Raw genomic sequence first — 11,593 nt, 5'->3', positions numbered from 1 at the left:
CGAACCCATGAGGAAGTACCAAAAATTATCCAATATTTTCAGCGGATGGTCTTCACCCAATTTCAGACCGAGATTCAAATATTTTAGTCAGACAATGCAAAAGAGTTTTTTCATAGTGACGTCACGGAGTTCTTTGCTTCACATGGCTCTCTTCATCGGAGCTCTTGTGCCCGTACGCCACAACAAAATGGTGTGGCTGAACGGAAGAACCGACACCTCCTTGAAGTGACACGGGTTTACTACTCCACATGAATGTTCCCAAACGTTTTTGGCTTGAGGTTGTCATTTGTTCTACATACCTCATTAACCGAATGCCCTCTCGTTGGTTAGAGTACAAAGCCCCACATCAGCTTCTCTTTCCTAAGGCCTCTCTTCTTTCTATCCCTTCTCGTGTTTTTGGTTGTCGGTGCTTTGTCCAAAACCTTTCTCCCACCCGGGGGAAATTGGACTCTCGTGCTATCCCGTGCATATTTCTTGGCTACTCATTCTCTCAGAAAGGGTATCGTTGCTTTGATCATGTTTCTTGGAGATTCTATGTCTCCATGGATGTTACCTTCTTTGAAGATGAGCCCTTCTTTCCTGTTTCTCCTCAGGGGGAGTGTAGGCATGAGGAGAAACTGGTTCAGCTTCCTCCACTTCCTAATCCTTCTTCTTCTCCACCTTCTCTTCCTAATCCTCCACCTTTCCGTGTCTTTTCTCGTCGTCATAAAGGCCAACCAAGTTCAAGAGCTATGGAGAATTCAAAAGTTGTACCTCAAGTGCCATCAAACTCCTCGGGGGAAGATCATACTCTCTCAGGTAACTTGACTCCCCATGATAGTCCTGACCTCCCTGTTGCTAATGATATTGACCTTCCTATTGCTTACAGGAAAGATGTTAGGTTGTGCACCACTAAACACCCCATTTCCAACTTTGTCTCCTATGAGAACATCTCACCTTCATTTCGTGCCTTCCTTACCTCCATTGACAGTATCCCTATTCCCAAGAATGTGGCAAAAGCTCTCTTAGTACCAGAATGGACAAATGCCATGAAGGAAGAAATTGATGTTCTTCATAAGAATGGCACGTGGGAACTTGTTGATCTCCCTAAGGGTAAGGTTCCAGTTGGATGTAAATGGGTGTTCACTGTTAAGCATGGGGCTGATGGAACTATGCAGAGGTATAAAGCTCGTTTAGTGGCAAAGGGTTTTACTCAAGTATATGGAGTTGATTATGCAGAAACCTTTGCCCTTGTTGCCAAAATAAACTCTATTAGAGTACTTTTCTCTCTTGCTGCAAATCTGAATTGGGATCTACATCAGCTCGACATCAAGAATGCCTTCTTGAATGGTGATCTTGAAGAGAAAGTTTATGTGGTTCAACCCCCCGATTTTTTGGCTCAAGGAAGTGAACAGAAAGTGTGCAAGTTAAAGAAGTCTTTATATGGGCTGAAGCAATCACCAAGAGCTTGGTTTAGCAGATTTCATATTGCGGTTCAGCAGAGGGGATACAAGCAATGTCAGTCAGATCACACACTGTTTGTAAAAAGGGTAGAAGGTAAAATGGCTGCCCTAATAGTATATGTGGATGACATAATTGTTACTGGTGACTGGGAGGATGAAATTCAAAGTTTGAAGGGCTTCCTTGCCACTCAGTTCGAAGTGAAAGATCTAGGACCCGCCAAATACTTCCTTGGAATTGAGGTTGCCCGATCAAAAAAAGGTATCTTCATCTCCCAAAGGAAATATGTCCAAGACTTGCTTAAGGACGCTGGAAAGATTGGGGTTAAACCAGCTGACTCTCCCATTGACCCCAACCATAAGTTAAGTGACAGCCAAGGTGAACCTCTTAAGGATGTGAAGAAATTTCAGAGGCTTGTAGGAAGATTGTTGTACCTCTCTATGACTCGTCCAGACATAGCATATGCTGTTGGTGTCCTCAGCCAGTTCATGCATGCACCTAGGTCCACTCATCTTGAAGCAGCGGAGAGAATACTACGGTATCTTAAGAAGTTCCTGGGTGCTGGCTTACTATTCCAGAAACATGGACATTTGAGAGTTGAAATTTACACAGATGCGGATTGGGCTGGATCTCAAAGTGACAGAAGGTCTACTAGTGGTTACTGCACCTTTGTTGGAGGGAACCTTGTTACTTGAAGGAGTAAGAAGCAAACCGTGGTAGCTAGATCCAGTGCTGAAGCTGAGTACCGTGCAATGGCACACGGAGTAGCCGAAGGTATGTGGATAAAGAATCTATTGGGAGAGTTGGGTTTTCCAGTTGACAAACCCATGACTCTGTTAGACAGTTTTGTATGCCCTTAGCTTCAATCAGAATGATGTACTTTATGAGTTTATTGTAAATGAATAAATATACATATTTGCTTCATGTTCCCTTGGTATGTTTCTGTGTAATACCCTTAAACTGGACACTTAATGAGACTCGTGTTAGTTTAGAATGTTCACAGCCAGTGGGTCGGTCTGGGGAGACCTATCCTGACAAGGCTGACACTGTAGTGCCACCAAGTCGGTTGGGGTGGCTTGTCTCAGCTGCCAGGGTGAGACCCTAGGCACATACAGTGTAGGATTAATTGAATCTTTGAACTGGACCAGATTTCCAGTATTGCCCTGGACCTTGGAGATTGATGGGCAAAACTGGAAAGTTACACCCGACCCCTAGACTCGATTATGATACTACACTAGGTGTCGGATTGGGCTGTCTTTGATGTACCAATCAATGAGATCCTTAGCGGGGGTCAAAACCTGGGTATGTTGGGACAGTCCGAGAATTCATCTGAGTGGGTGATCATAGTGACAGGATCAGCCCCTTTGTCGGACAAAGGTAATGATCGGGGATGCACTCTCACTGATGGAAACCAAGACTGCCGGCAGCCGATTTCAACCGTTGAGATTTGTTTTGCAAAATATATTTTATATAAGATATAAAAGTATATATGTATGGTTTCTAAATTGTTTGCAAGAAGGTTTTAATTCCCGGGATCCATATAAGTGGAGAGTGCAACACTGTTCCTTGCAGCCGAGGGAGAGGTCCTCTCTTGTCGGGCAGTGTATGATCATTATGGGCTGAGAGGTTAAGTGTAAGACCATTGAGGATAATGCCTGATGGGCTAATCTTGCATCTGCCCACAGTCCCTGGGTGTTACAAGGTGGCTTGGCCCAGGGACCACTTAGTGTAAGTGTTGGGCCCATAGAGCTCATTTGATGGGTTTCAGGGGGTACACTATCTTCAGCAGTGCATTCGGCCAGGCCTTGTTACAAAGGCTGGGCTGAACCCATGTGGCTGATGTGTAGATCAATGCTTGGGTCCCACGCCATACAAGGAAGCCCAACTGGGCAGCAATTTGGAAGCCTTTTGAGTACATAACCTTAAATGGGCCTTAAGCCCATTTCGAACTGGGTTGATTTGATCAGTCATTTAAAGGGGGCGAATTCTGAAGTGGGTCAGCTAAAACGATTGGGCTTAGACCCTATCCACTTAGAGAGTCCATGATCTAAATAAGATTTAGATCTGGAAACTTCCTAATTAGATTAGGAGACAGCTGATCTTATCTGCAGATAAGATAAGGGTTATCTCTTATCACTAAGGGACTTCTAACCCAAATATGATTTGGATTAGCAGCTCATAATCTGATTAGGAGCTTATCCCTTTTGAGATTATAAAAGGGGAAGGGGGCGGCAGCCTACTACACAACAACATCCATAGCATTCTTCTCTTTGAAGAAAGAGAGATTGAGAGATTTCCTGCATACTGCAAATTCTCTCCTGCCGCCACCTTCCTGCTTTTGCCATTCCTTCAGTTCGATCTCCAGTTCTTGGGAGCAATCAAGATTAGATCTTGATTTCAATATTTTAGGGAAAAGATTGGTTGGAGCTATACTCAAGTCGTCCAGTTGATTCTTGTGAAGGGTCAAGTTCTTTTGAAGAACATTGTTGAATCTGCTCCATCCTTCACTGCGCCATCTTCAGTGGGAGCAGATTTTGGATCCTTCCTTGGGCGTGAACACCTCCATTGGAAGAAAGTATTTCTCCGTATCAGGTATAATCCTCTCCCACTCCTTTTGGTTCAGATCTGGTTCAGTTTATGGTTCAAGATTGATCCTTGAAAATATGATTTTCTAAATAGGGAATACGATTCCCAGTTGAAGGGAGAGAAAAATTTTTGAAATTCGCCCCTTATTCCGCAATCTTTGGGCGTCCATAGGATGGATCTCTCATCCCTTCAGACTCTTCTCTGTGACAACAAGGCAGCTATAAGTATCGCTGCCAACCCAGTACTACATGATAGAACAAAGCACATTGAAGTTAACAAGCACTTTATCAGAGAGAAAATCATCACAGGCGAAGCATGCACTCCATACATCAGCTCTGAAGACCAACTAGCAGATATCTTTACAAAAGGGCTAAATCATTTCAGACACCAAGGTCTCTGTGACAAGTTGGGCATGATTGATATCTATGCTCCAACTTGAGGGGGAGTGTTGACAGGTGTATTATATGTATTGTACGTAGGTTTAGTGCCCGTAGGGGTATTTTTGTAATTTTGTAGTCCTTTTGTGTTGTACGGCCAGTATAGTATAAATACAAATGTTTCACTCGCATGAAGCAGTTCTTTTGAGGCCTTAAGTCTACAGCCTCTTCTCTCTTCTTCTTCTTCTCTCTTCTTCTTCTTCTTCTTCTTCTTCTTCTTCTTTTCTGCTCAACAAAAAGATTTTGGCATAATGAAATTTTACAATCAATGGTCCCCAAGAGAAGCCAATTCAATTCCATAAATATGATAGAAAACTTAGAAATATTGGCTATCTCAACATTGACAAACCTTTGCTTACCAACAATCTAAAGGGCCTGGGGGTCTGAAATAGAGCACTAGCAAGTAATCACCACTTGGTAGCTTAATTCTAGCATCAAACCATTCAAGCCCATGAAAAGGTTAGTTTTGATCCTTGAAGAAATTCCACCAGTTCTTCCTTGAGGGATATATTGCCGGCCCAGTATTGCTACTATCATCTCCAGACTCCATCTACACTAAAAGTTACATATAAGCTCAGGTTAGGTCAACCCCAATTTATGTCAATAAATTACATAATTGATAATATTATTAATAAGTTGCTTATTTTGTATGTGTGATGATAACATGATAAACTTGACTGAAAATAGCTAGGCACCTTTATTTTTTTATAATTATATAATTGGGTTGGTGAGATTGGACCTAAAACTATTCAAATCCCTGCCCAGGCCTGTAGTTTGCATTCTAACCCTCTCCCAACCCAATTGGCCTGTATGCTTTACTCAAAAGAAAAATTAACAAGTGTGCTTAACTACCAAACTAATTGCTATTCTCTATACATGATTAGACACTCCTTTGGCTTTATATATGTATGTTACTTAACTGTAATATTAGTATAGTGAAAAAATAAAAAATGATGGAAACAAATGTTATAATATTGTGATAGAAGGAATAGTTGACAAAAGGGCCGATGGATATCATCACCATTAGAGATACTTAAAATCCGAGCGCTAGACTTTTATATAGATGACATTATCTAGAGATGGACCCACTTAGCATGTTCACCTTCAGTCAAGTAGGAGCTCAACCAAGTCTGGACGCCTCCCCCTCAAGTTGTGAAACTAAACTTTGATAAATACATTAGAAAATCCAGGTCTCTAGAGAAAAGAATTTTTAACAGTATTTAAGAGAGGTCTTATTGGCTAATTTTAGGCCCAATTGGTTTGGGCTTTTCTATTTGAGAGTTTATTTTTTCTAGCCACTATCTGGTTTTAGACATGATTGTATATTTTTAAAGCTTTGTTTAGTTACTAACAAGCTCTTCTGATCTTATAAATTATCCAAAAAATCATGGAATGAATGACACCCCATGGATCATATCCAAAATATGCAAACATATAATCTTCATCTGTTTAGATCAATACATTCATACCGTTATTGAAGTAAATGAACAAAATATATATTAATGAAATTATAGGGGTAAATGAAAAATTCCTAAAACACCAGAGCATAATTGTTCAAGTAATTCCTACATTTCTCAGCCATGAACATTGTAAGGACATGCATTGGCTCAAAATATGAAAAACTGTTTTATTTTCAAATCTTTTGATTTTCCATTATTCATTCTGGTTTCATCTGGACTGACCTTCCAAAATACATCTTCGTGCACCTTTATAGGGCTCAATTGTGCCTTCGGAAGATGACAATAGAATATGGAAAACAAACCACAATGGTGAATCTTCATAGAATACCTTCTAATAACTCTTTTGATGAACCTTATACCATCATTTAGGAAACATTTTATTAGTTTATAGTTTTTCCATCATGGTAAATTTTTATCAGTTTTTAATCACTTAAGAAGTAAAGGCATTTTCTGAGCGGCTAACACATATAATCCCACAAAGAATTGAGTTACTTCCTAAAATGCACAGTAATCAAATAACACAAATACACTTGTAGATTTAGGTAAAGTATAAGGAAACAACACAAGAGTTTGATCTAAGAAGGTAGTAACTTACGCTTTTCAGATTTACACTTTCTTTACACATCGTTACTTTGCAAACCCCAATGCCTGTTTATTGAAATGAGACTCTATTGAAATAGAGGTATGCACACCTTTTATTTGCAAACCCATAGGAGAGAAAGAGAGAGGGGAAAAATAAAGGAGACAACAGAGAATGACAGAGGAGGAGAGAGGGGGAAAGGAAGAGAGAAAACAAAAGCGGGGAAGGAATAGCAACAAGAGAGAGAGAGAGAGAATGGAGGTTTAGAAATAGGTCATTGGGTTCAAAGGGAGAGAGAGAACGGAGGGAACGCAGGCCAAAATTTTGGGGAGCGCGCGTTAACCCCCAAGTAGCCACAGTCCTAAGCATTTTATCAAATATTAGCTTCGGTCTGGTTTAGGTACCGTTGCAGTAGGTTAGTTTAAACAACGGATTACAGGACCGTGACAAACCTGTTGCAAGTAAATCAATTTACAACCACGGGCAAAGAATTCCGTTGCTATAATATAGTGTTTAGCTACGGTTTTTTGCCCGTTGCCAAAAACCGTGGTTAAAAACCATTTTTCTTGTAGTGTTGCCTTGGAGTTTAAGAAGAATAAGACTGCTTTTGCTTCTATTTCTTGTTTGCTTTCTACTACTTTTACTTCTGGACCTTTTAATTGTAACAATGATTGGCATCTGTGGCATAGACGTATTGGCCATCCTTTTTCTAAGAAACTTGATCAGTTATTTGCTTCTAGTAATTTACCTGTTTCTGTTGTTTCTTTTAAGAATGTGAATAAATATTGCATTACTTGTGGTTTATGTAAGAGTCATATTTTACCATTTCTTTCTTATTCTAAGCATGCAACAATTCCCTTTCATTTAATTCATAATGATGTCTGGTTATCTTTAGTTGTTTTACAGTTGGGATATAAGTACTTTGTAACTTTCATTAATGATTGCACTCGTTTTACTTGGGCTTATTTTCTTCGAAAGAAATCTGAAGTGTACATTGTTTTTAAACACTTTCACACCTATGTAATTACCCAATTTAATGCTCAAATCCGTGTGTTAAGATCGGATTCAGGGGGAGAGTATATTGATAGAGATTTCTAAAACTACCTAAAACAACATGGAATTCAACCCCAGAAATCTTGTCCAGGCACCCCACAACAAAACAAGGTAGCAGAAAGGAAAAATGGGCACATCTTAAGTGTAGTCAAAACCCTTTTATAAGATTCCCATGTACCCTCTTGGTTTTGGGTAAAGGCGGCCAGCACTGTTGTATATCTCATAAATTGTCTTTCATCATCTGTTTTAAATAACTCCTCTCCTTTTCAATCTCTCTTTCACAAACCCCCAGATCTATCATGTTCAGAGTTTTTGGTTGTGCTTGTTTTGTCCACCTTCCACCCCATGAACGTACAAAGTTAACTACACAAGCAACTTTGTGTGCCTTCATGGAATACAGTTCTGAACATAAGGGGTTCCTTTGCTTTGATCCCTTGGTTCATCGCCTTCGGATCTCTCGTGATGTAGTCTTTCTTGAAAATGTGTCTTTTTTGAACATATTGTGAAATTCCTAGCTCCTTCTATTTCCTTGTTACATAGTTTTGATTCTAAAGGCACCTCAAATATTCCATTATCACCTCCACAGCAACTTCAGACATACTTCAAGAAGCAACGGCCTTCTTCAGTCTCCATCCCCCCTCTGCTCCGCCTCCAGTTGTTGATCTAGTCACTCCAGCTCCCTTAGTAAGTGTACCTAACCTTCCTCCTGAACCCACTTTACGCCGTTCCACTAGAATCTCTCGACCACCTAACCGTTATGGTTATTCACCAGACCATAGCTCATTTTCTCAAGGCTACTTTGTTAATCAACAAAAGTATGCGGCCAATCTGGTTAAACTAGCAAATCTTAGTGACTCTAAGATTGTGGACACTCCACTAGAACTGAACCTGAAACTCAGCAAAGATGATGGGTCTCCCCTTGAAAATCCTACCCTTTATCATCAGCTAATGGGTAGTTTAATCTATCTCACCACAACTCGGCCAGGCATATCCTATGCAGTTCAGATAGTAAGTCAGTTTGTGTTTTCTCCGAGACAACCACATTTATCTGCAATTCATCGGATTATAAGATATGTGCGAGGCATACTGTCACATGGGATATTCTTCTCTTCATCATCTCTCATTCATCTTGTGGCTTATGTAGATGTTGATTGGGTTGGATGCCCTGACACCCAACGGTCCACTACTGGCTGGTTTGTTTTCCTAAGCAAACTCCCTTATCTCATGGAAGTGCAAGAAACAAGATACTGTGTCCAAATCTTCCACTGAAGTTGAATACAAGACTATGTCTTCCATGTGTAGTGAGATCATATGGCTACGGGCTCTTCTATTTGAAATACTAAATGAGCCATCATTGTTTGTTTCTCTTTATGCAAACAATATCAGTGCAATAAAAATTGCATCCAACCCCGTCTTCTATGAGCGTACCAAACACATAGAAGTTGATTGCCACTTCATTCGCGATCTCCTTCTTGAGGGTATCCTCATGTCTCTTCTGGGCTCCAACTAGCAAACTTGTTGACTAAAGCAATGATACGGGCTCGACATCTATTTCTCATGGATAAACTGATGCTTATTCCTAGGCATCAGTTTGAGGGGGAGTGTAGAGAGTGAAATTTAGTCGTAGGTCTATTTTTGTATTTTTACTTTTCTTTATTGTATATCTATTCTTTGTATTATCTCTTTCCTATGCATTAAGGGCATATCTATTCTTTTACAAACTTAATATAAATATATCTTTAGGGTGCTGACCGACAAAAAGGTGTCACACCCACCATTCGGTTGTTCTCTCTCTGTCTGTTTCTTTCTTTCTTTTATGACTTTCGAACTGACTCTGACACTACCTATCTTTTTATGTTTCAAGATGTATGTTGAGAATTTGTTCTCTTGCAAAATTAAACAATTTCAATTCAATTGGGGAGGGGAGTATCGCTCTATTTCCACCCAACTTGCTCACTTTGGCATACACCATCGCATAACGCTCACATTATTGAAACCGTGCTAGCCTTACTCTCTCAAGCCTCTATGCCCATCACATATTGGGATGACGCAGTCCAGACTGCTGTTTTTCTTATCAATCGGCTTCCCACTACCGTATTACAAGGGAATTCACCATACCAACTCTTGTTTAAACAAGACCCTGACTACTCCATTCTTTGTGTTTTTGGATGTGCTTGTTATCTGTATTTGCGTTCATATAATAAGCGTAAGTTTGATTTCAAATCCTTTCTCCATGTTTTTCTTGGTTATAGTACTTCTCATAAGGAATATCGTTGCTTGGATCCCTCTACTGGTCGCATTATAAATAGTAGAGGTGTTGTTTTTGCAGTCTTCTTTTCCTTTTGCATCTGTTTTAGTTCCCTCTTCTACTTCATCTTCCCCACCTACTATTACATACATATCTGCTCCTTTTTCTTCTCCTCCTCAACCATCATACCCCTCACCTCCACCTACCCCACCACTTGTACAACCTCCCTCCCCTGTAACTTGACATGAATCCCCTTTATCCTCCTCTCCAGTCCCAAAGACATGAATGTTGGAATCTATTATGATAAATACTGAAACCTATCCCACCCCCACTCAATTTCACACTATGGTTACAAGGTCCTAAACTCGTGCCTCAACTTCTCTTACCACGAGGTACCCCCTCTCTGAGGCACTTCTTGCTTACCATGCAAGCATACCTAGTGATCCCACTTGTTTCTCACAAGCTAATAAACATATAGAGTGGTGGCAAGCAATGTGTGATGAGTTCAATGCTTTAATGAAAAATGGAACTTGGACCCTAATCCCTCCTCATTCTTCCATGAATATTATTGGATCAAAGTGGGTATATCGTGTAAAACAAATTGCAGATGGTTCTATTCAACGTTACAAGGTATTGATGTTGGCGAAACTTTTAGCCAGGTGGTCAAACCGGCTACCATAAGGACTATTCTAAGCGTTGCTCTTATGCAACAGTGGCCTCTTCAGCAACTTGATATCTCTTATGCCTTCCTTCATGGTGAAATCACTAAAGAAGTCTATATGTGCCAACCATAAGGATTTATAGATCCACAGTTCCTAAATCATGTTTGTCGACTCCATAAAGCTCTTTATGGACTCAAGCAAGCACTACGTGATTGGTTCTCTAAATTAAGTAGTCGACTTATGCATATGGGCTTTACTGCTTCTAATGTTGATTCTTCTCTCTTTCTCTTCAACAAAGATGGCATTCTTATTTATTTGTTAATTTATGTCGATGACTTGTTGGTTACTAGCAATGATGCTTTTGCTCTCTCTCTCAGTTTATTTCTTAGCTAGTTTCTCACTTTTCCAGCAAAGATTTGGGTGATTTAAGCTACTTTCTATGCATCGAGGTCACACACTCCTCTTGTGGACTTCAACTTTCTCAACACAAATATATCATGGATCTTCTCCTTCGTGCTAATCTCGATGGTTGCAAACCTGTCACCACTCCCATTGCAACCAATAGTCAACTCTCCAAGTTGGATGGTACTCCTCTTGAAGACCCAACTGAATATAGAAGCATTGTTGGCTCACTACAATATGCCACCATTACAAGGCCTAACATTTCCTTTGTTGTGAACAAAGCATGTCAGTTTCTTAAGACACCAACCACTGGGCATTGGAATCTTGTCAAGTACATTCTTCGCTATCTAAAGGGCACTACTGATTTTGCTCTAATTTTTTCACCATAATTCCTATTACACCGTAAATGGATATTGTGATGCTGATTGGGCTGGTGGCCCAGATGATGACACTCTACCGGTGGGTATGCTATCTTCCTAGGCTCCAATTTAATATCTTTGCGTGCTCACAAGCAACCTACCATCGCTCGATCAAGTACTGAAGCTGAATTCCACTCCCTTGCTAATTTAAATATAGAAATCGTATGGCTCTACTCCTTGCTCAAAGAATTGGGTGTCTCTCTCTCTCTCTCTCAACCTCGCACGATCTAGTGTGATAATATAAGCGTGGCATACCTTGCAGCAAATCTAGTCTTTCGTGCACGTACTAAGCACGTCGAAATCGAT

At 40.3% G+C, this 11,593-nt stretch overlaps 1 long non-coding RNA gene across 1 annotated transcript; it reads right to left on the bottom strand.

The window, feature by feature from the left end:
* Positions 1–3,318: 3,318 nt before the first annotated feature.
* LOC104592106 (uncharacterized) lies at positions 3,319–6,933 on the bottom strand. The gene is made up of 3 exons (XR_016083912.1): positions 6,519–6,933; positions 4,823–5,018; positions 3,319–4,688 (listed from the first exon to the last, which is right to left on the bottom strand). It is a non-coding gene; the product is annotated as an uncharacterized LOC104592106 (long non-coding RNA).
* Positions 6,934–11,593: the final 4,660 nt, after the last annotated feature.

Source organism: Nelumbo nucifera, chromosome 3 (genome assembly GCF_055504915.1).
Source record: "Nelumbo nucifera cultivar China Antique chromosome 3, China Antique-T2T, whole genome shotgun sequence".
Taxonomy (NCBI): domain Eukaryota; kingdom Viridiplantae; phylum Streptophyta; class Magnoliopsida; order Proteales; family Nelumbonaceae; genus Nelumbo; species Nelumbo nucifera.
Note: the sequence above shows the minus strand (reverse complement) of the source record. Positions and strands in the feature narration are given on the sequence as shown.